This window comes from Aythya marila (assembly GCF_965140915.1).
Source record: "Aythya marila genome assembly, chromosome: 13".
In the NCBI taxonomy this organism is placed as follows: Eukaryota; Metazoa; Chordata; class Aves; order Anseriformes; family Anatidae; genus Aythya; species Aythya marila.
The window spans coordinates 6,108,633-6,134,267 of NC_139054.1; the positions used below are offsets into that span (position 1 = coordinate 6,108,633).

The 25,635-nt window shown below is 39.1% G+C and overlaps 2 long non-coding RNA genes across 2 annotated transcripts in view; one reads left to right on the plus strand and one right to left on the minus strand.

The window, feature by feature from the left end:
• The window catches only part of LOC309882944, a 96,453-nt gene extending 80,816 nt beyond the window's left edge, over window positions 1-15,637 (minus strand). The window contains exon 1 of the long non-coding RNA XR_014318385.1: window positions 15,469-15,637. This is a non-coding gene — a long non-coding RNA (uncharacterized lncRNA). The remainder of the gene's footprint in view (window positions 1-15,468) is intronic.
• Window positions 15,638-15,898: 261 nt separating this feature from the next.
• Window positions 15,899-25,635, plus strand: part of LOC309883278 — a 61,504-nt gene continuing 51,767 nt past the window's right edge. Inside the window, exon 1 of the long non-coding RNA XR_014318428.1 lies at window positions 15,899-15,983. This is a non-coding gene — a long non-coding RNA (uncharacterized lncRNA). The remainder of the gene's footprint in view (window positions 15,984-25,635) is intronic.

Consider the following 25,635-nt stretch of genomic DNA (forward strand, 5'->3'; position numbering starts at 1 on the left):
CAAAAGTGATCTAAAGAAAGAAAGATGTAGTGAAAAAGTAAAGGTTACATCTTACTGCACTCAAGGAGGATCAGTGTGGCTTTTCAGGTCTACTAACCAAGCAAGGACTGCAGCTACAGCATCATTTGTAGTTCCAATTTGCCTGGCAAATATCATGAAATTTCACAGTTCTGGTCATTGTGTTACAAGTAACCTGCACTGGCAGCATACAAAAAAACCTAGACGTTGATATAATTCACTGAAAGGATTTTCCTGTCTATCAGACAGAGAATTCGGTCTCCACTAGGTAGTAACTTGTATATCTTCATTCAAGCTATGGAAATAATTCTCCACAGCTTAATTTGGCAAAACATGCTCAGAAAGGCAAATTCTCTGCAATCTCTCTGAAATCAGTGGGACCATGCTGAGTTTAAACCAGCACATAATTTGACCTGAGCACTTCTGAAAGTTATTTGACTAAACCTGTTTCTTGAAATGCAATGCAAAGCTTGATTATGCTAGCACAAGGATACGAGATAAATCTCCTGCCGCTTACCTTCCTCCCAGCATTTTGCTGTGTGGTTGGACAAGCTACCATTGCATGTGGTTAAAGCAGAGCACCAGCTAACCATGGAGGGAAGTGAACTGGAAGGGTATGCTGCTTTATTTCATTCAAAATCAAGAAAGGGAGATTCTTTCCTCATTCATCACACAGAGCATGCTCCCTATGCATTGTTTCCTCCATCAACATATTTTGCTGCATCTGCTTTGAAGTGATAATATGGGAGTTGTCTAATCAAAGCCTGATTATCATTTTGCATGGAGGCAGTACCATTTCGATGGGCACTAATCTCATTAACACTACTTTCATTGTCTCCATCCCACTGATCCATTGATGACATCTGCAATTCCATCAGTGTGATTAACATCCTAGTCTGACTTTTGGCATGTTAAGTCCTGATTTATGCCTGTATGGGATGAGAACCAGGCTATCTGACTTTCTCCAGCTTAGGAGTTTGATCCTTCTGCATAGTGGTGGTGTTGTTTTGTTTTGTTTTGTTTTGTTTTTCAGATTTTTTTTTTAGCTACTCTTTAGAAGAAAGTTTATTACTTTCTTCATTCTTTTGTATCTGGTCAGTGAAAATGGTATTTATCCATTGTCATACAAATGTAAGATTGCTCATTGCAGATCTTCCCTTTGAAGACTGAAGTTACAAATCAGTTAAGAAAGTAGCATCATATCGGTGAATATAAGTGGTTTTGTAAATATTTTTATCTGTGTTTATATGCTGAGCCATGCTGAGAGGCGACTCAGAAAGTACTGGTTTTATGAGTGACAGATAATCTAGTGTGGTGAATGCACTGCGATTTAGTTCCACAGCAGACTTGTTACCAAGACTGCAAATTCCTTTCCTGAAGAATTTGACATTCACTATTATTAAGTCAAAAAAGCAGCACTTGCTCTAGATTGCAGAGCTGACATCACACTTATGAATATTTCCCTGTTGAATCTTTATTCTTTGTTATCCTGAAACTTCTGCTTTAGGTAGACCTCTTTCTCTTTCTAATTTCACTTCAATTCCAGTATGGTTTTTGGACATTGGGCTTTGCAGAGGTATTTTACCCTGACATGTGCCATGGATCAAGTCTTTGCAGTAAAGGAATGTGATTGAAATGACATTCACTGAAAAATACCATTCAATCTTACTACAAACTACAGAAAGAATAGTTTTAGTAATTTTTTTCCAGTAAGTTATTATCTGAAAATGGAAAGTTATTTGATTTCTGGAGCATACCCAGGATTCTTCTGTGGTGGTACTTGTGATGCACCCAGTCTGCCAGATACACAGGCAGAAACATGAAGAAGAAACAGAGATATTGTTCACACAGCCTTTGTGTTTATACTAGAAAATCGGGCAGTAAATGACTAAGGAAAGTCCTGGAAAGAAGGTTTAACAGTACAGAATAAAGTAAGAGAAGTGTTTGGAAATGCGGTGTTAAGAACAGCTCTTAAAGCTCCACGTTAAGTATTAGAAAGATGAGAATTACTTTGTTATTTCTTAGCATTTCCGCATGACAAAGGCATTCAGTTTCTACCCTGTTGACCAAGAATCATCTGCTACTCCATGGAGAAAGTTGCTATCTACTGAAAGCACTTTGTATCTGAAAAGAAATAGTGAGTGAAGGTAATAAAGTATTCACTTTCACTCCACTGAGTTGGTGAAAACTGATCAGGTCTCTGTTTATCAGCTGACAAACATAATTGCAGCTTATAAATCAACTGTAGCCACTTGAGAATTGGCAGCTCTTCTGGTTTAAGATGTTTGCTAAAGCTGCTAATACTGTGATAATACAAGAAAAGTTATATAAATGTCATTGGGTTTGTTCTTAAATAAAAATAACAGCCATCTATAGTTGTTCTTCCTTGTTTCTTCCTTGTAAATAAATGGCATTGCAATCTGGAAGTGGAGCTGGAGTAGTGAAGCTGGCCTCCCACCTCTTTCTTTTTGTTTGAAACTATGAGAAAAGAAAAGATAGGGCCCGCACCTGGCCATGGCAGGGGTCCGTGTGGAGGTGTGGTTACGTAAGTATTAATTTGGGGAAGGAAGAAAAATGAAGGGGGAAGGATTTTTGGCACAGGAAAGAGGAGGGGAGCAGTTACTGATATTTGTATTATTTTAGAAACAAGAGGCTCCAGCTGAGTAAAGAGTGCTGCTGACCTAGTGTTTGGCACTCCACCTAAGGGAAGGGAAATGTTTCATAGGAGCATTTATAATCTGAATAGGAAGTGGATGGGGTAAATTACATAGTTTGCTCTCTGATTTTTATACAGATAAACAGAAGCTAGTTGAATTTCACTGGCTTGTCTAGAGTTACTTGGTGGTTCTGTGGCGTGTCTGGGAGTAAACCCAGATAACCTTTCAAAGAGCTGGCAGTATTACCTGTCTCATTTTATGGGGTCACTGGGGTCACTGAACCCTAGTGCCTCTGCTGGCACTGAGAAAACTGTCTTGATTGCATCTCAGATCTATTTCTCTTTCCTTATCCAGAAACATTGCCAGAAATCTCTCACAGTTTCTCTCAAAATCAAGCAATTTTTCTGTCTTTGCTCTGCAAGAATTATGCAACCCCAGTAGTTTTTCAGCTCTTACAGTGTTTTGAAATACTTGCTTTTTCTCCAGTGAAGATGGGAGGATCCCTTCCGCATTCTTAAAGAGAAATGAATTACTGCAGAGAGTAATGTTTCTCCTCCAGTCTCTCCCATCAATTCTTTTGGAGATGGTTTGTCATAAAATGGCTTGAGAACTACATGTAGTTGGTGGAAAACTACAAAACACAAATTAAGAACAGCTATGTTAAACAAAAGAGGTCATAATCCAAGGGGCACAAGAGACACAAATATTTCATCTTGCCTTTTTTGCTTTTGGTCTCAACTGAGCTTTTAGCATTGTGAAACTACTGCTCAGATTTTTTCTGTATTGCCATACCCATGGCTGTCACATAGAAAAACACCTTCTTTGCCAATGTATATGTCTTTTAACTCTCAGGTAACTACATGAAAAACAAAACCAAAAAAATAAAAAAATAAAAGGAAAAAAAGAAAAAAAAGAAAAAAATCCTACTTACACTTCCTATTAGAGAAAAAAAAAAAAAAAAAAACGAGAGATGCACAAAGAATAGTCAGGAAAGGATCAGAGAAGCTGAGCAGACCCTGAAAAGCATCTAAGTACTTTCTGAAAAATTAATTTGATTGCAACCATAGTATGACCTTTTGGCTGCAAAAAACAAGTCATGAGACCCAGCTCTGTTTTCCCCAGTTCAAAGTGAACACATGCTGAATTTCCCTGAGAATAATGAAGCTATAGGTAAACTTGAAAAAGACAACAGAGGCAAAAAGCACACAGTTGTTTTCCTTCTGTTGCTAAACGCCACATGAGTCATTGTAGGCTGTTGCAATTCTTGCATGCTGTAGACTTCAGAACAAAGCAGAGACCATCCCAGACACTGATGAGTGCTGTGTTCCTTCCCCAGCATGGAACATGAGGTGGCTGGACAGAGCTCCCCCAGCGTGGGGATGCACAAGCCCAGATCCATGTAACCTCATCCCAAGACTACAAGTGCTAAAGAATGTGGTGCAAAGCAGACATCTTCAGCTGCTGCTGTTTCAATGCAGCAATGCAAGAATGGGCTTCTGGACACATGATGCTAAATCTACATTGTGCTATATTTGTCCCCTGTGGTTTTCCTAGCCTGGATCTTTGCTTTATCGTGTGGGATCTATTGAGTCAGTCCAGTGAAGTGATCCACTGGAGCTTTATGTGATCAACAATTATACTGGTTGATCAATACCATCAAGTGAGTGTTATTCCTTGTATCCATAGTTGTTCTCTCTTAGGTGATACCACTTTCAAACTGACTCAGTTTGAATATCAAAAGAATGCTTTTATAATTAGAATCCCTCAAAATTCTATGTGGGATCATCTGAGATTCTTGCTAGTTCGTATTATTTTTTGCACTGTCTCTAATAAAGATGCCAGAAGCTGAAGGTGCCCAGTAATTTTGCTTCTGGTTCTTGGGGGAGTCCAGGATCCTATTTCCTCATGTATTGTTTCATTGGGGCAGTTGTTTACCTTATGTAAACATGGAATCTCAAGCATTTGGAGTCCACGTGATGAGTTCCTCTGTGAACTCCTCAGCAGTAGTTAGAAATCATGGCCTGTGTCTTTAAGAAATTTTCAGCAAAATTAATAAATAAGTAATCAGTATATGTATGAGAGGTAAATCAACAATGTGCTATTTAGCAAGGTAGATTTATGGGTGCTCTCTGTTTCAATATAATGTAAATACAGATGGTAATTCACATACTGAGAACTTGCAAACTAGTGTCTTAACTATAGAGCCATTTTTTCTGCTCATACAAATTGGCACCACTGCTGCTTGTTGTAACTCCACTGAATTTGAGTCATTTAGTCAATGGAACTAATCCAGTTTACCTCAGCTCAGAATCTAATCCACAATTAAGACTTGTTTACAATAAAGGTTTTCTCAATGCAAAGTTCTTATGTAGAGTTTGAGGTGATCAAAATTTTCCTTTCCCTGCTTCTTGGTTCCTTAATCCCCAATTAATTTTCAGATCTAAACACACGTGTGACTTTTTCAAAGAACTTTCAGAAAGCACTCTGAGTCACTCCAATCAGTTCTGAAGCACAAAATATCCCTTGGTTGACATTCCGAGATCATGAGCTGTGGTTATGTGTATTTCACTGTTCACATGGTAACAGAATCAAAAGAAAATCATAATGAAACACAATGGTGGGATTCAGAAATAGGTTACAAAAACATTCTTTTGAGCAGCCTTAACAATGGAGAAGAGATGAATTTACACTGGGACAAATTCATCCTTGTTGCAGTGCCAATTAACTCATTGAAGTTATACCTTGGAATAACTCAATAATTAGGTAAAATTGTTTCAGTTAGACTTGTACCACCCCCAGGCTCCCTTCAATGGTAACCTGACAATAATTTGGCCATGAAAAATCAGGACTTTATATTTTCATTAACTCTTTGTTTGCCTTCACTTTTTTAATCATTAAACATTTAATGCAAATTTGCATTAGAAATTGATATTGAGGCTGGATTTATCAGAAAAGATGAGCCTCTGATGGTTTAAACCAGAAACATCTTCTGTATAAGCATGAGAAGAAAGGGATGAAAAAGACTTAATTCTGTAGCTGTAAGCTGTCCTTTGTCTTAAAAGGTAAGAAAGGAATTACCATGGAAACCTGCTCACTCACATCTTTTCATAGAAAAAGGGTTTGACTTAATTACTATGAACTTGTACTATCTTATCTTAAAATAATATTCCAGGTCTTTTTCCAAAGCAATGCATTTATATGTCAGAAAGAACTAAAGGAAATGCTATCAGAAGGGAAATAAGCATTTGTCTGTGTTTAAATCATAGCTTGTGCTCTGTAGCAAACATTTTTACTGCTGTTGTGAAATTCACACCTCTCAGGAGGAAACCTTATAGAATCTGCTGGTTTCTTTCAGTTCCTATGCATGTATGTAAGCAACTGTAGCAAATCTCTTTTAACTGGCAACAATAAAGAACAGTAATTGCACACTTTAATTTAAAATTATAAGAATGTTCCTTCCTTTTCTGGAGGGAAACCTCTTCTGTGGGCCACTTTCCAGAACTGAATGGCTGAATCTCAGAAGAGAAAAACAGTGTCTTGTTCAGATTTACAGAAAGCACTGCAATCAAAAAGTGGGACATTCAAAAAAAATCCTCATAACATTCCGCTTTTTCACTCTTAAATTTGTTCACTCCATTTACGGTACTGTCAGCTCAGGTGCTAATGAAATACTAGAAGACTGTTGTGAGATGAATTTGTACCTCTGGATGTTGGGTTCACCTTTGAGCAGTATTTGCTTCTGAAGCTTTATTGTGTCGTAAAGCAGGCCCCCCCAGGGCAGTGGTCACAACACTGAGCCTGCTGGAGTTCAAGCAGTGTTTGGACAGAGCTCTCAGACATAGGGTCTGTAGTGCTGTGTGGAACCAGGAGCTGACTCAGTGATCCTCGTGGGTCCCTTCCATCTTGGGATATTCTATGTTTCTATGAATCACACTGATGTTCACACTGCTTCTGTGTCACTGCTCCTATTGCTCACTCTCCTTGCCTTCCTACAACTCCTCCCTCACTCCCTAGAGCTCTTAGAAAGTGTAGGTTCCTTCATAGATTTCTTCTAAAGTAACTTACCTCAGTCAGTGAGACCTGTACTGTGCTCCTCACTTGAGAGCTTTATCCAAATATCTGTCAGTCTTACCCAACTTAGCAGTCACAGAAAGTGGAATCAGTTCTCTAAGGGAAACCTTTGATGGTGTAACCCACAGTAAATGTATTAAACCTCTTATATTTCACATCTAAAACAGTAGCTTCCCATGTGTCTCAAAGTACTGCACAAGCTTTTGCTAATGTAGCTTCAAAAACATTTTCCAACTAGCTGTCCCCAGGAAGAGTGGAGTCTGCGTGACTGAATGACGTAGAAACAGAGTGTATCATTATTTATCTCTGAGATAATCCTTGGTTTTCATATCACTTCCAGTCTTCTGCAGTTGCGATGCCAAGAATTAGATCTGTGGGAGTTACAGTTCCCTAGAAAAAAGGCAAACCGAAAACTTTCAGTCTAAAGTAATTTAATTTAGTGGAAGGAATGCATTAGAGATCAACAAAAACAATGTTTCCATGATAGGCCATGGAAAACACATCTTTCCTGAAGCTTGCTACAGTAATTTTAAAACTAAATGGCTGATGCCTTTGCACCCTTTAGAAACGTGTGAAAAATAATTTCAAGGCACTTATTTTTAGAATGACATAATTTTGGGGCAATCATAGATGATTTTAGTTGCTAAAGATGATAAGGTAAGTCCTTTTTCCACTCAGTTTTTGCTCCCTTTGCATTGTAAAAGCAGTCTGGAAGTTTCTTTACAAATGAGAGTCTACTCTAACATACTTAACATAAGAAGATTTAAAGTGTTTATATCTTCTGACTGAGTTTGGCCATGATTTTGCCCTGTGTTTCTCTTTGCGGAAAAGATGGTAAAACACATACAGAAAATTTGATGAATTTGTGTTGCGCATAAGGAAATTGTAGTATGGGTTTGAATGCAAAGTTAAAGCCTGAATGCACTATACAGGTATGCAACATGCTCCCCTGTATCATTATCTTTATGTGCCAGGTTAAGTTGATACAAGCTTTTTTTGCATCTTTGCACCAAAGCTGTAGAAGCATCAACTTTCTACATTTTAATTCAGCTGGTTTTAATAATGCTCATGATATACAAAGATCAGCTCCAACTTTACTGAAGAAGAACTGTATTTTCTGGTATCTGCTAAGCTGTGTGTCGTGAGTTTCTGTAATAACTACCAAGGATTAGGTTAATAGCATTACAGCTGGAAGTGTTACTTCCGGCTTTGTGAGACCTGTTTTCAATTTACAAGGTTGGAGTGATTAGTAGTGCAGATGCAGGCTCCGCTGGTTACAAAAGCTTATATTGGCTGGGAAGCATAGTAGATTCATTTTCTGGAAGAAAAATGTGGTATGTTACAGCAAAAAGTGTTGCAGTGTGTGGAGAATCTTGGGCTCGTTAAGGATCTATTCACAGAATAAAATAACTGTTGATAACACGCTGCTAAGGGACATCCTCGGTTACTGGCATGCCACATGCATTCCAGAAGGTTATGAAATACACTGGAAATACACTTAAATGGAAAACACCTATAATCCACAAATTGACATTAAGTCAGGTCTTCCAGGAGCATAGTTACATGGGAAAATTTCTTCATTATGAGGCATAGCTTAAAGATACTGGCAGTCACTACAGAATCTGACTTTCTGGGGAAAGAAGCTGTGGCCATCCCTCACTTCCACCAGTCAACTTAGAAGGAATGTAATGATAGCTTACACCTCTGTAAGGCTTGCACAGGTGCCTCTGAATTTCCACTGAACTGTATCTTCACAGGTAGAGACTCCCTGCTGGTGTTCAGGACATCCTCACATCTGAACTAGTCCTCCCAGTATGTGGGGCTTTTCATCTAACATCTTGATCAGCTTCTAACAGCTTCATACATAAATTGCAGCTTTAGAGACTAGCATCCTGACAACTAAAATAATGCTAATTATCTTTTACAGTTGCATATTCAGACTTTCTGATCTAAAACTTTGAATCAAAGTCAACAAGAATGTTTCATCAGTGATGACCTAAAAATACAAAAAGTAAATTCTGTCAGCTGCTACATTAATCCTCCTCCTTTAAATTGTTTGCACCAGTGTCCATGGCATTGGTAACCCTGATTTACAGCATTAGAGGCCAGCTAATATTGTCCTTTCCTATGTGGGTTTTGTCAGCTCTCTGGTGCTCCAGTAATCTTAGTTCAGCTTCTTTGTTCCTAACTGGTTTCCAAAGATCAACTCTTCCCTCCGTACACTATAAAATGGAAAACTACTGCTTCATACTGCCTGTTCTTCAAAACAGGGGAAGGAGTGATTAGACTCTGACCACCACGGCGAAAAGTCCTATGTCTCATCTAATTCCCTTTCTGCTGCATTTTTCTCAAGGATATCTCACTAGTTACAGCTTTCTATAGATAAACAGGCACCATGTTGGAAAATTTCACACTCAAAGTGAAGCCTACAAAATTTGCATTTGTCAAATTTTACAGTGAGGTGGAAAAATGGCACTCTACTCAAAACAAATTTGAGACTTAATTGCTTGTAAGCTAAGCAGAAATCAAATTCATTTGGTCAGGATTTAAATCATGCTTTGGTTTTGCAGATTGCAGCTCACCACCCCACCCCCCAAAAAAAGGCCGCATTTGCTACTATTTTCTGGGGAATTTAATATGACCAGAAGAAATTGATGGTATCTGATGTGTCTAATGGAATACTCAAATACCAAGACTCCTATATTGTTTTGGGGCGTAAAGACAGAATGACTTTTCACAGAGTTCAGGACCTATCCAACATTTCAAAGTGGGTCTAAAATATTTCACCAGTCACAAAGGTTGTGGTAGTAATGTACTGAAAGGCTTATTAGTTGGTCCTCTGCTGTGCAAAGTTGGCTTAGGAAGACCATTTTTGAGCTTCAGTTAGACAGACTGCATCTGGAGAAGAAAATACGTGTCAGGAGCGTGAAGGGATATAACTGTAGATTATAATGCCTCAAGGATTTTTGGTAAAACCAAGCTGTCATATAAGCTATTGCTATTTAGGCAGTAGGCTGTGTTGACCTCCCTGACTTGCATGATCAGGAAGGTGAAAGTATGCTCTGCTTTTCTGTTTGAAGGCTTTTGTAAATCCCTTGAGTAGCAAAAACAAAAGCCTCATGCAGTTGCAGCCAGGGTTAGTATTGCTTACTTCAACCAACCTGTCCTGCACACTAAACATTTGCAGAATAAATTGGATCCTTCTGAAGAATTTGAGTCTGAAGGGTGTCCTGAATTCATCTTCCGAAGTACTAAAGATTGCACTCAGAAATTCAGCCCAGCACTTAAGGAGACTTCCTGCCACTGCTGCTGGAAAGCTCCTATGCCAAGTGGTAGTATGATTGAAAACATAACAGTCAGTGACCCCTAGCTTGCTACCTTAGCATAGGACCTTAAAACCTCAGGGGAAATTTAAATCACAAGAGAAATTCTTTCAAATTTGCCTAGGAACTGAATAATTTAACTTTCTTTTGTTTTTCTTTCCTTCAGCATGTGTTTCTTCCTGGGGAAAAAAAAAAAAAAAAAAAAAAAAAAAAAAAAAAAAAAAAAGCAAGGGAAGGACAATTGGGGAACTCTATTGTCACAGAGAAATGTGGCTAAGACATGAAGAAAGGGTAGTAGGCTGAAGAGGGGAAGTGAAAGTGCTTTTTTGTTTGTTCGTATGTATGTTTTAAGTGCTGTGCTGCTGATGCTTCTAATGCCATATGGTGGAACAGCTGATGGTTAAATGCTGATGCTGAAACATGATGCTGACACAGCAGATGCTAAAACGTGATTATGGCAAAGCTGATAGCAAAACACTGAAGGTGAAACACCAGTGCAAAAAATGATAAAATAGAATCCTCTGAAGTTTCTCTCCTATAAATGATATTTCTGGAGTCGACAATAAAGGCAGCAGCCCAGAAGAAGTTTGGAAGGGCAAACTGGAGAGTTGCCAGATGCCTGGAAAACTAGTGGAGCTGTCTCACTATCTCACAAAGAGATAGTGAGCAAAGTTTCTCACTGTTCCCTCTATAGAAAAGAACACACAAAACCCTTTGGAAAAAAGCAAATCTGTTGTGAAACTTTCTTTCCACCTTGTACAGTCCACATAGCAGAAGTTTGCATCACCTGTCTGTAGGTCTCTTAGAAAGTCACAGGTTGCCAGGTGGTCACAGTAGAATAATGAGGTCATCCAACACAGGTAGTCTGTTTGCTTACTTGTCTCCCTCAACATTTCTGTGATTCTGTAATTTATGTATTTTTTTATGGTTCTAAACATTTAGAACAATGGTTTTAAACATTTATTTGCAAGAAACTATGGTCCAATAATTTTTATCAGTAAAAGACATTCTGGGGTGTGTTTGCCTGTGTTTCCAAAGGATGGCTTTGACCAGCAGATACACTGTGTATCTTGTAAGGTACAGGAATGACATTTTGTATATGAAGGAAGTATCCAAGTTGTTCTAGAAACCAGAGGTAATTTCTAAAAGCTGGGAGAAGACCAAATAACTTTAGTAGTGATAGAAAAGCTAGAAGAAGATGCACTTTCAAATATTAAATATTCTCCAGTCTGATGGTCAGTACCCTCAGAAAATCCAGGGTAAATTGAGCAGCTCTCTTTGGCATCAGGAAAAGCTGTTTCTGTTTCCTGCAGACCAGATTTTGTTCTGCATCTTAGTTTGTTGACTGAATGTAGATTGCATTGTAGAACATAAATTTCATATTATGAAGCAATTCTGTGAGTATTTCATTACCCATTTACTTGTCAAAGGTCTTGCAGTATGCATGGGAAAGGGGATGGAGAAAGTTTAACCTCTAGCATGTGATTATTCAGAAAGGGCATGATCAGCATCTTCCACAAACACCCAGGGTGTTTAGCCTGAGAAACTGTAAGAGAAGCTTTCAAACTGTATGTTTCCTTTGAGAGTCCTGGCACATGTTTTACTTGTTTGTTTGTGGCTTACTGCATTCTCTAAGAGTGTGGGTAGGTAGCAGGGAGGAGGACTTGTGTCTGTGGTACCATCTGCTGTGCATTGGTCAGATGAACTCTGTGGACACCGACAGATCTGAGGCATGCCCCCAGAGTACAGAGAGGGCACGAAGTCATGATGTGAGATTTATCAGACAGGAAAACTGATGAGAAGATAGAGAGCTGCCAGGACTAAGACATGATACAAACTGTATGGGAGACCTGCACCCTTCTGAAGAGCTGGTCCCTCAGGTACCCTATGGCTTCTCAAAAAGTACAACATGCCAATACAGAGATACATGAGTCCCTTCGCATAGGTTGCTGTCACCTGTATGTAACTCATTGCAGCAAAAGAAAACACTGAGTACTCGCTGTGATGAGAAGGGGAGATCTGCTTTCAACCTCTAATTCTGTTTTGTGCAGCCATTCTCTAGCTAAAAAGTGGGTTGTTCTATTTCATTTTTGGAGATTCAAAATCCATCTGGAGTCTTTGTTTTAAGGAATCCGTTTCAGCAGTTCCCCTCCAGATTCTGCCTTGCCACATGTGGTCCAGAGAGCGATGTTTCTGGAGTAAATGCCGAGTTCTTTCATGGGAGAGGTAAGTAGGTTCCTGGGCTGGCTGTGAGTAACAATTAAGGAATCAAACACAAACTGTGAGTAATAGGAGAGAAGTTTTTACAGATTATCACTCTTGCCTTTTCAAGTAATGAACCCTGACAAATAATGTTTACATTAGGACTGGGTTGGTATCTGCTAGCAGCATACAGGATTGTGCCCAGATCTTGACTCTGAGCAGGTGTGTGGGAAAGCAGACAGCACCACAACTTTCCTCTAGAAGGAAACTTTCACAATTGCATTCTAAAAATGAGAATGTTTAGTAAGTTACCTTACAGTAAATTTCATGACTTGAGTTAATTTTGGTGGGTATTCACGTACAACCCATGGCTTTCCTGGTTTCATGCTAGCAATCCGTTTTCCAGACTAAACCTTCATTTGGAGTCCCCTTATAAGGCACTGGGGCAGTTGTTTCTGTGGTCAAAGTGACAAATATATATATATGTATGTATATAAATCTACTATGGAGTATAATCTAGAATCTTTTGGCACTTCAGTCCAGAAAAAAACCTGCAGCATCCAGCAAGATGTCAATAACTACACAGAAGTCTCTGGAAGGGGTACCACAGTGCCTAGGGGTTGGACCACAATTGTTGTGCTTGGGAAAATTCACTCCTGTGTGAAAGCTTATGTTTAAATCAATTCCAGAAATGTTTTTGAAGAGTAATTTGCACCCCAGTGATTTGGGAAGAGGTTCAGTGTTTGGTACCTAATAAAGATAGCTGGCATTGGTGAGGATGTTATTTTAATTATAACAACATGGTGATGGCATTTTCAGGAAGGGATCCCGCAGAGTTCTGACTGCAGACGTTTCTCTACTCACAGCATTTAAACAGCTGCCAAAGGGTTTCCATTAATAGGTTATTTGGATACACTGTATGCAGGCTTATGCTGCACTATCAGTGCTTCACAGCCCTTTTTTCACTTTCTTGACTTTCTTGGAAAGATGAGCCAAATAGATTTGGCCAGAGCTAGTGCCTCAGATTAGAAGGCAAGAGAGCAAGTGGTGAGAAACAGCTGGTATTGCAGCTCTGTACCAGAGAGCAGGGTAAGAACCACAGCCCTTGATATCACCAGCTGCTGTAATCCCACTCCATATGCAGAGAGCATTTGCAGGACAGCTTTCGATGTCTGTACATGTGAGTTGGCTGATGTAGTAAAAGCCCTCCTGAAGATTGTAATGTAACCATACAGAGGGACTGAGAAACTCTGGCTCCCATCCTTACGTGAGAGCTCCCTAACTGTCCATTATTTTTTTGGAAATCAGGCCATTTATAAGTCACTGTTGTGCTGGTGTAACTAATTGCCAATGACCTTGCTGGCATTTACAGCAGCTAAGGATCTTGCTCAAAGGGTAAGTGCTGGGACCCAGCATTCTTCTGTACTGAATGATGCATAGTATGGCCAGGTCTCATCTCACATCATCTGTCACCATACATAAGGAGTAACTTGGTAGAAACCTAGACTCAGGCCAGTGCAAGGTGAGAATCATGCCCATCTACACATGCTGGTAAAGTCACTTCTCCCAAGGATGTGCAGCTCACATCATGCTTCCACAGCACAGCCTGGGTAAGGGAAAAATCTGGGAAGTACCTGGGGCTTGTCAGAGCCTGCAGCTATTCTCAGCTCAATTCAGCTATGCATTCACAATGCTTAGAAGATTTTTGAAATGTATTACTATCCCAATCAGATTGGAATGCTATATTTTAAATATATTAGAGTCTCTAACCAACAAATCTATATGTGTAAAAAAAAAAAAAAAAAAGAAAGAAAGAAAAAAAAATAACTTTGTGTAAATCATCATCTTTTTATTATTATTATTATTATTATTCATTAAAATAACATTAATCATAAACCTCTTTGGTATTCATATGGATGTAATACATAGTTCCAAAGGAATTATGGATTAAAGGGGAGTTAAGCTCAGAACACTCAGTTCTCTGTGAACGTGCTGTGTTCATTATGTTAGATTTAGTATGAACTATTTTCTTCAGTATTATTAGAAGGGAGTAATAGTTGAGTTTGGCATTTATTTGAAAGTGATTAAAGTAAAATTTTCACCTTGAATAAAACAGCAGCAACATATTAACAATTTTTATCATGCCCACAAAAGAAATCTCTTCTCAAAAGAGTGGAAATAATCCTCTGAAATCTACCTGCAGCTGATTATATTAACCCATGAGAAATACATGTTTCCACCTCTCCAGATTGTGTGTGGGTTTTTTTTGTTTTGTTTTGTTTTGTTTTGTTTTGTTTAAAAAAGCTTCATACTGTTGAGGTCATTAATATCTCTGCTACTTATGTGTACCTGGGGGTAATGTTAGGATCACTGCACATTCACTCTTCTGTTTCTGACTTCTGAAGGCCCTACATTAATATTCTAAGACTCATTACTGATGTAGAAACTAACTGGTTTATTGAACATTGCATGTCTGGCCTCATGTCTGCATAGTACTAATTAAAAATCCTGAACTTCTCTACCAGAAAGCTTTGTAAACTGTGGTGTGGATTTTTAGAGGATTTAATCCAATTTCTGTATATATAAACTAGAGGTTATTTTCCAGGCAATCTTGTGAGTTTAGAGATATTATTTACAGAAATAATTCTGTGATAAGTATACAAGGTTGTATTCTACCCAACCGACCTGTGGTCACACTACTTGTCAATTGGGCTGTAGATTTGAGAGACTTGGTGATAAGAAGTGAGTTTATACCAGGAATTTGGAAGGTGCTGGTTACAATGAACCTTGTTCTTGCACCTGAACCTTCCATGCAGTTGATGCCATTTACTTTCCAAACACTCACCTTATCTGATGGGATGAAAGTCCCCCAGATGCCTGGAGGTTGGGTCGTATTTCACCACTGAGTTTTCCTGTTTGAATGGAGATTTACATTAAGACTTTTATGAGATAGCATATAAGGCCATATTATATCAGGCATTGGATTTCTTTTCCTTCTGTATTAGCAAAGTGTGGGTAATCCTAATTAAGAAATAAATTAATCTGAATTTCAACTAGCATAAATCCCATGAGGAGGAGTGTTTGCATTTATGAAATACTGGAATGTATTTGCCTGCCTTTGGTCTACCATGTTGTCCTCATTCCTATGCAACAAAAGCTAAGGTCAGAAGGGTTGCATACCCATGGCCTCAACTCACCTTCTTTGGTGGGGTGTCACAAGATGTCCTGAACTTGTCTCAGTGCTGCTTAGGCCATTAGCTTGTCCATGTCATTCACAGTGCAACTTCTTGTGACTTCTTCAGGTAACTCTTGAAGTTTCTTTACTTTTGTGAATTCTAAAAAAGTCTGAAAAGTCATTGTTAGTGCCAAAAATTCCAGCCACTATTTCTACCGTCAGATATTGAAATTCCCTGCCACAACTGTGGCTATATATCCCCCTTCCTGCTGGCCCCTCCACCTCCTGTCTCCCGCCACCCCCCCCCCCCCAAAAAAAAAAAAAAAAAAAAAAAAAAAAGTCTTTTACAACTTCCTTATTCAGAAAAGGGAAGAAATTGAAAAAAGTTGGTATTAACTCCAAGTGAAGTTCCAAGCTGTCCCTTTACCCCCTCTCTGAGCTGTGGTTTGGGCTGACTGAGTACTGAGGATGGTTGTCTTTGCTGCATAGGTGCTTACGTACCATTACACTGTGTTATCAGTGTCTTCCAATGACTCGGTGAGAAATGTGTTATGTGTTGTGTTTTGTTTTTTTCATCTCTGACCTCCTTAGCATAGGCAGTCAGTAAAGAATTGTATGCTTTCTCAAAGAGATTTTGGGGTTGTTCCTTGATTGTTCCATGATTTTTCTTGAGGACAAACCCAGGCCTCAAATCAAGATCCACACAGAATATTATTAGGTAAACTGAAATGGCTTTAGAGGCAGGGGATGATATAAGCTTCTGCTCTGTAAGTGCGTTTTGTTTTGTTTTGTTTTGTTTTGTTTTTTATGGCCTTTTGAGGGGACAGGTGAGAAGGGAGCTTACAAGACACTGTGTCTTGTGAGGGGCCTGGGGCAGGAGATAGAGTCAGATCAGCTGTAGGGGGAAAACTGGAGGGGGAAAGGGAGAAAATGAATGCCTTTCCCTACTACTGCACAGTGCATTGAAGCATGGATTCTGTAAATATGCTTTTATGTAGAGTAAAGATGCCTGAGAAGGGAAAGCTATAGCACTAAATACCTTCAAATAGTGCCTTCTTTAGTCTGTAGGGAACCTTTATCCACAGCAGTCACAGCTCTCCTGCTAGAAATCAACCCCTTTATCTCTTTTTGAATGAAGCATGGTGCAGAGGGGATAGAAGAGTTTCTGCCGGCTCATATGCCACGTATCATTGTGTTTCTGAACCTCTCTCAGTTATTAATAATGAATTAGTCTTCACAGCACAAATATAAGGAAAGGTGTTTAGTAGTGTCATTTTTGGATTAAAAAAATGGAAGCAGTGAGAGGTGAAGAGAACTGCTCAGTATTGTACTACACCAGAAATTGGAAACTGAATGTAGGTTTCCTGGGTGCTATGCCAATGCCCTGGCCAGTTTAAAAACTTCACGTTTCTTTTATTACGAGCTTGCCCCGAAGAGCTTTTCTTTTCATCCTATTTCTTTCCCCTTTATTTCCCTCCTGTCAATGTAGCATAGAGGTCCATGTAAGCACAACTTTGTATTCTACCCCCAAAAAATTGAAAGGCCTCAGGACACACTATATTTGCAACATACAATGCCATTTTGCAAGACAAAACTCATATTGCTGTTACTGAAAATAGTAAGAAAAAACATAATGCCGTATATTGCAGCAGTCCACGTTGCTGAGACATACAGGTCTCTCCTTTTCTCATGACTGTTAACTGTTCTTTTGTTTCTGCTGTTTTCTTTTGTCCTTTGGATCACACACTAGTCAAAAGCTACTTACTGTTTTGTGCATCAGAGAAAGAAAATAAATAAAGGGATAGGATTTTTCACTGCAGGTTTATGACTGCCTGCAGTGTAAAGTCTGCCAAAGGGGGAGCGTTCATATGCTCAGGGTCTGGAGGTGCTGGTGCTTGTATAAGGTACCTGGTAGGCTAGATCAAAAACCAGTGGGCTAACACTAACCTTTTTATTTTATTTATTTATTTTTTGGGGTGGGGGGGAGGCAGGGGTAGGAAGAGGGGGGGATTGGCAATATTAGTTTTTTCAGCTGAATTAGCTCTTGATATCAGTCTAAGAGATAGTCTTGAAGCAATCATCAAATTAGAACAGCTAAAGCTGCTTTGCTGCTGCAGTATTTATAGACCCAGGAGCAGGCACCACGCTGTAGTCTTGTTCTGAGGGCGATCTTCAGTTGCTGTGTTCTATTACAGGATTTTAATCATTTCCTTCCAACACCTGCTCACATGTATCATAGGTGGGGATGGAAAAGTGCCCTGCTACCTTTGATCTTAAGCCAGGATAAAGCAGAGTAACATTCAGGCTGTACTACAGTGTCCTAAACAGAGCAGCAGCAGAGCCAAAGCAGTGAGATGTAAGCTGTCTGAACCTACACTGAAGTGTACCCCAATTTATGCCCTGAGGAGCTTTACTGCTCTGGAAGATTTGGGATGGGGTTTCTCTTGAAGTAACAAAAGAGGATGACATGCTCTCTACTTCCTCTACACAGCCTTCTGCTTCACTCCTAACACTGCCACCTTTTATGTGCTCCTCACTATTACTAGTAGCAGATGTGTTTAAAACCAAAGTGAGGAACTCTATCCTTTCAGCCTCTAACCAGGGTGCTGTATCAGTGCTCTGATTATCAGGAGAGGAAAAAATACACTGAGCAAGTGAGAAAGCTGTTAGAGCCAGAGAATCCCAAAATGTTAAGAAAAAAAGCTTCCTTGATAGAGGATTTTTACTGGGCATAGTGGGAATTTGCCTTAGGGAAAACTAAATCTTGTGAGGAATTGGGCTGTAAGTAGGAGGAGGGGGAGAGCTGGAATCCAGCCTGTGGCTCCCACCAGGGGCTGCAGTGCTGTAACCCCTTTGCTCCTATTGAGTTCAGTGGCGTGAGAGGGTGGCCAGTGCCTTGCAGGGAAAGGTCCGTAATGAATAAACATCTTCATTTTAAATCACCCTAGGCTCCCTATTTTGCATTTCATTTCCAAACCCAGTTATCCAATTTTCAGTTTAGGCCCTCTGAAGTCTAGAAAAATAAAAGTAAACTGCAGAAGGGGGTGGGGGGACGACTTTAAAAAATTGCTAAAATGATGCACAAAGAGAGAGGGAGAAAATGACCTTTGGTTGGGCATCCAACAGTGCAAAGAAATTCTGAAGTAGTTTACTTTGAAGTACATTTCAGTCAGAGGGATTTTCTAGCAGTAAAATCGGCCACTTAGCAGGGATTGCATATAATTTCCACTCTATGCCAGTATAAAGCTTCAAGCATAATATTTTTTTCTTGTGGGTTTTTTTTTTCATCACCAATAACTAAAGCCCTTGGTCATTATTAATAATGACTCATTCTTCACCCACAGTCTTTGAACTACATTTGTCATCTCCTTAGTAGCCTTTAAAAGATCTTAACCTGACTCTTCTTTTTGCCTTCTCTCTCAGTCTCTGAGTCATTTTCTCTGTAAGTGACAACTTAGAAGTTGACATTTACCTAGGAATCTGTACCTTATGTCAGAAGTGCTTTTCAATTGCATTTGTCTTAATTTTTGCTGTTACTATTATATACTATTATATTTTACTACATTGTTTATTTTAATCTTCCAGTAAGAATATCAGGTCAGGAATGGCAGGGGTTTGGGATGGGTGAAAGGAGGGGGTTAGTATGGTATTTCCAGCACCAGAACTTTCTGCCAGATCCAAGGTGAAATAACCAGCCTAGAAGACAGCCACACTGTATTTTACCAGAAAATCTGCAGTTGGCATCTGCAAAATATCTATTTTAATATCCAGTTGAGGCAACCAAGCAGAAGCTGGTAGCATCTAGTCATCAACAAGGAGCAAAGCCACCTTTCTCAGTATGTGAAATCCATCAGTCTGAACACTCAGCAGCAGTAACTGGGGTGTGTGTTCCTTGCTTTGTTAAGCACCTGGGTATAACAGGAGATAAAAGCTTTTTCAGCTTTTAACCTTCTTTAACTTTTAAAATATGGCTGAAGACCAGGTGAGCTCAAGGTTAGCTCTTGCACCCTTTTTTTACACACATCTGTAGGAACTGTCATATCAGAGAAGTCCAGCTAGGCAATTTTATCTGCCACAGGTGTCCTCAAAAATGGCAAAGTCCTCTGATCTAACCAGCAATTGTGAATTCCATACAAGAAGAAATTTTTCTAGATAGAAACTTGGTCTACGGTTAACATAAGTTCTGTTGGCATTCATTTTGTTTTATGTTTTAGCTTGGGAAATGCTTTCTATTTTAACAGTTACAAAACCCTGTGGTTCATTCATGCAGCAATCACAGCAACCATGAGCAATGCTAATGAGGGAAGCAGGGAAGCAAGCCTTGCTCCCACCAAAATCACTGTAAGTTTTGTCAGTGACCTTCATGACAGAAGAGCTGGCCCTTTAAGGGAGTTCAAAAATGAACCAAAGCAGTAAAAAAACATAATATTTTCTTAAGGGAGTTGTCCTTTTGTATTTTTTTTCAGTGCCTGAAGTGCCTTTTGTAGAAAGGTTACTAACCTGCGACAGATGAAAGTTAAAAGAACACGGTTAGAAGGCAAAGTAAAAGGTAGTTATGAACATATTGTTGATAGAATTATTTTTAGAAATGAAATATAAAAATGTTGGAAAGATAGGCAACCAGTGCAAACTAATGTACCATAAATTGGAAAGCTTCATAATCAAATATTTATGGCTCTCTTTGCAGTGTTTGAAAAATTAAATTATTAAAAGCAAATATTGTGGCAAATAGGTTCCCATCCATCTCAATAAAAGTTACATTTCACTATCACTGTCACATTATTACTTTTTTGCTTTCAGTCTTTTAAGATTGAAGAGAACAGTAACAAACTCTGGTAACAAATCAAAGCTTTTCAATGTAATTTACTTGGTGAGTAATTTCTAATTGATTCAGACTGATGGGGCTGCATAGTTTGATGTATTGCTGTAGTGAGAGATACTTTGGACGAAGTGAATTTATAAGCACCTCTTCTCCAAGAAAAATGGCTGCTATATTTCATTTTGTCATTTTTAGCTGTAGCGATGGTCTTGTATACCTGTCTGTGTGGAGTCTCTCAAGAAACGAAAAATTCAAAACTGCGTATACACCTTCACAAGCTGTGCTCCCTTCCCAGAGCCAAAGGGGAGAGCACTCCTGTGCTGCACCGTGATGTGGGGAGTCAGACACAAAGTGTATTTACCCCATACTGGCAACCTGGGGTGAATGTAGTGCTCCTCCTTTCTCTCTCTTTTTCAAAAGTGTAGTTGCTTAGCAACATAATTTAGTCACCTGCAGGTCAGGGTTCAGATCTTGTTAATGTCATTGTGAATTAGAAGAAGGAAATGACTTTGGGGGTTTTACAGCTTCTTTGTGACATTGCTGTTAACCAAGAGGTTTGTATCCTGTTTGGAAGAAAACCTTCCGTGACTGCTTGTTTTCCATGTGATTATTTCCACATGTATTCTGCAGTATTTCTGAAGCAAAGAGGGGAAAGGGGAATATGATAAAAGACATGTTATTTGGTTTATACATTGTAGTTGTTGAAGGTCAGAAGCAGTGCGTTACACCTGATAACAAGTTGCTTTATTTTAGGGCAAATTAAACTCCAGACTTCGTAAAGAATTGTTCCAGTGTCAGTCCTGCTCTGTCCCCTTGTCTTTCCCCACAGCACATTCAGGGAGGCTTTCAGGAGAGCAGCAGCAAGTTCCCCTCCATGCGTGCCTGCCACTTTATTTCCCACAGCAGAAATCCCTGAAGGCTGGTGCCTCGGGGGAGCAATCTAAATTTAGCAACTACAAAATATATCTTGAATTTTTTCTCCATACACTTGCAACCTCTTAGATGCCATCTGATTCTGTCTGCTTCAGAGTAATGTATCCCGTCCCCCCAGAACCCTGCTCAGGGCACACTGCGAGGTTTCCCAAAACTCCTTCCTTAATTGACTGAGGAGGATCTGAGGCATCTTAAGTGATGCAGTCTCAAATGCTGAGAGACTTGCAGGGCCACATGGACTTGACGAAACGTGTGTTTCTAACCTGCCTGAGAGCCTCTGGGGATGCCACACACCCATCAGGTCAGTTCAGCTGTCCAGGCAGAGCCAGGAGGAAAGGGCCATGGTGCAAGTTTGAGGATCTGTGAAGGGTCGGAAAAAAACATGTTTTTTGAATACTATGAGTGTGAAGGAAAGGCATTGCCATTTTGATAGAAATCCTTTTGTGTTAAGCTGTCAGAAGGGCTTCTTCCGCTTCATTGGCCTAACCAGATGCAAGGAAAGCATGCATACCTTCATGTATATACATACATATATCACATGTTATTATTATGGACAAAGATCCAAATTTGATCCAAACTTAAACAATCATATCCCAATTAAATATTTAATTTCATTTTCAAGATGATGGACACTTTCTATTACCACTTTAAAGTGTTCAAATCATAAGTAGATATGCAACTGAAAAATAAAAAGCCACAATATTTTCCTTGGAAAATAACAGAATTAGATATCTGGTGTGTATTGGAAATATTTCTTCATTGTTTAGAGTTGAAGCAGTTTTATCAAATTCAATCTAAATTCATGGGTAGTTACAATCCTCCTAAAATAGCATTTGTTGGCAGAATTAATATTCACCAAATATTTTTTAGCTGAAGTTTGCATTTGGTTTCCTGATCAAAATCGCATGCACTGCTCGTCTCTGCGGTTTGAAATGCTGTGCTAATGGCTCTGTCCTGCTGAGGCTTTCACATCCGTGTTGTTTCACATGTGCTTTGTGGATCAATTGTAAGGTGTGCGAGAAGCTGCAGTTGTGTTCACTGCTCACAAACACTTGCAATCCCAGGATCATTTGCATGGGTGATTTGTGGTCTGGAGTTCATTAATCTTTCGCTGTGACTGTTCATTATTTGTACTATGTGACCGGTCAGCTAAGACATATGGGACCAGACTGCCAGCTGCTGAAAATCAGCGTGGCTCCACTGATGGATGGAGGCAGGCTGGTTTCTGGCTGTGACAGATTGGATCCTGGAGGAGAGGGGCTTCCTACTTGTTTGTCAGGCTTTGAAGCAGGCTACTGGGTAAGAAACAGTGCTAGCTTTTTTAATTTCTAAGCTTCTGCACAGGTGAATCCACCTGTGAAACAAGCTGCCTGTTGATACCTGGCATATGTAAACATGTGGGATCTTGTAAAAAAAAGAAAAAAAAAATAGTGCAAGCAGGTGTTTGCAAACAGAAGTTAAAAAGGCAACCAATAAATAACTGAATTAAAAACTTATTTATAAACTTTATTTTTTTCACTTTTATTCAAATAACTTACCAAATGCAAAAACAGTTGTTTCTTAGGTGTCTGCTTCTGCTAAGAGACAGACTCCACTTTCTGTGGAAGCCTCAGTAGCGACAACAGTATTATTTGGTGATTATCCTAACAAGTAAATCCTGAGTAATACCATGAACCTTTATTGACAGGGGTTGATACAATATGTATCAATGATTTAGGATAGAGCTCTTAAAAACCGATGCTAGCAAAGACCCAGTGCTGTACTGCTTGTTAGTAGGGAGCATCACAAAGGGGAGTCCAAGATGTACAGCCTCAAATCATTATCAAAGAGGAGCTTTATCAAGTTTGCCTTGTCTTCATTTGGAAATGGGTGGACATGAGCAGAGATCTAACTAAAGTGTCTTGTGGGTACACCTTCATATGAATTAACTTGAGATATGTTTCAGATCCATTGCCTAAATCAGGTACTTGCATAAGGGAGACATACAGGTGAGACATAAAAACTAATCGTGCAACAGAGCATCTGCCATCAGCTTGTTAATTGAGATGAACGTTGCAGTGGGTAGCTGGTGAGATAGCATAATGGCAATTAAGACCAAGAGGAGAGAGAATACTTCCTTCCTACTTTCTGCTGAGTAGCACTGGTGTTACAGTTTTAGGCGATAACTGGATTTCTCAACTGCTACCTGTATTGTGCCAATCTCCAGCAGCACCTTTAATGTGTGACTGACACTAATGAACAGAAGACCACCTTTAACCTATGAAAGGGGTCATGAATTTACACTATTGTGAAGGTGGCAGATTTGTATTGTTATTGATTTTTCCCCATCCCTCTCTACCTTTTCCCCTAACATTTGACAGGGAGATTATAGTCAATAACAATGCTTGGCATTTATGGGCGGTGAAACTTTGAAACTTGTTTGAAACTTCTAATCCATAGATCTCAAAATGCTTTCTAAATATTGACTTTCACAACTGTTTGCTAGTTAAGTATAAGGCTAGGGAAAAGGAAAGTTGCAGAGTTTGCCAAATGATATGTGGAAAATCAGTAGCAGAGCTCAAAATAGAAGCCAGAAGTCTTTCCTCCAGCCCTCTGTTCCTTCATCAGACAACATGTACTGCTGTTTAGTCTCATTTTTGGAACAGTCAGGTACCCAGTAGTGATTAGCTAAAAGTCAGTACTGTGAAGATTTCTAGCAAAAGCAAAGTCAAGTGACATACACAACAGTAGAGTGAAGAGTAAATAAATTAATAATAATAAAAAAAAGTCACACTGAACAGCTAGGTTTTTGTATTTAATTGTGAAGTTTCACCTTTCCCAGCCACTAGAAGTCTGGGGGTTCAAATTAAAGTAGTTGAGTACAAATTTTAAAAATAGCTTGTTTTTTGTTTGTTTGTTTGTTTGTTTTTCTCTGTCATGTACTGTCTCAAAGACATCCAAACCTGCTAGCCACCTAGCTCTGTGAGGCTGCCATGCTTAATGTTGGTGGCCAGGTACAGGTTTTGTATGAGGGCCAAAGAGCCCGTTTGTGACGTGCTACATGTTCCTAGGACTCCAGGGCACCTGAAGTTAGTGAAACCGTGTATAAATTGAATAGTTAAAACCAAAGTTCTCTGTAGGCAAAGTTTCTTTTATTTTTCTTTGTAAAGTTTGGAGAAGATGTACCAGTTTTGTTTTGTTTTGTGTTTTCCTTAAAAAGAAAAACCAACAGGGCTTGAAAGGAAGTGGATCTGTAGAGCTGTCAGCAGAATCTCAAAAAGAAACTCTCTGGGAATCCCATCCACCTCTCCACTTGCAGGCAAAAAGACATGGAAAATAACACATCAAAACTGCATTTCTTAAATATTTTATACATAACGTCCAATGTTCCAACCTTCACAAGAATGCCAGATAGCTGTACTTCCTTTAGTGTTTTATATATGATACTTTTAAAACTTCTGAAATAATTTTATACCTTGTATATGCTACCAATAGCAAACTGTCTTGCAATCAGCATCACATGTAGTTCTGTTGTATACAGTTTCTTAAAGGTAGAGGCAATGTAAAGCTGGATCCCCTTTCTCCCAGACCACCCAATCTTATTGGGTTATACAAGGCAGTGCTCTTCTTGAGTTTATGCTTAGGACTGTGACATGTTCCAGTGGCAAAACTGTAATCAGTTCTCAGATGGGTCTGTGATTTACAAGAACTCATTGACCAAAAAATATCCTAAGCCTTCAGGAGGAACAGTAAATTAGAAATGAATCTTAAGTAAGGCTAGTAATTTGGTGAAAATGCAAATGGCAAACCGAGGCATCATGCCTCTGCTGTAATCATAAATCCACAGTGATTGTGCATGTGAAGGGCTGAAGTTAAATACAAGTTTGAAATACTGGGTTCCTTATTCAAGAACAGCTATTTCTATTCAAGAATAGAAAAAAAATGTATAACTCTTTTAGCTAACTTGGCAATGTCAATCCAGATTAAATCGTTCTGTATTTCTTAATTAACTGTAAGGTTGCATTATGCAAACACAGTTTGATGTACATATTTGTGTGTGATTGGCACAGAGAGATCAACCATGTCAAGTTTAAGTGAAAGCGAGCATACAAACTCAAACAACAAGCTGTTTGCCCAGCAAAGCAGCATAACTCTTGCAAACAGAAAGTCACTTCTTCATCTTTACTTAGGAAACCTTGTTTTCTTAGTGTCTTCCCTCACTAGGAGCCCTACAAACTCAGGTCTTTAAAATGCACTACACATTTCTATATGGATGCAATCAAGTGTATTGTGATGCACCTCAGTTTTACTTAGTGGTATAAGGACACCTGCAAGGTGAGGCTTTTGAGATCAGGTTCAAAAAATCAAACCAAACCAAAACAAAAAACAAAACCCTATTACTCTTGTTACTTAGCTAAAAGATCAGAAGATCTGCTCTAGAGCAAACCTTGACCTTCT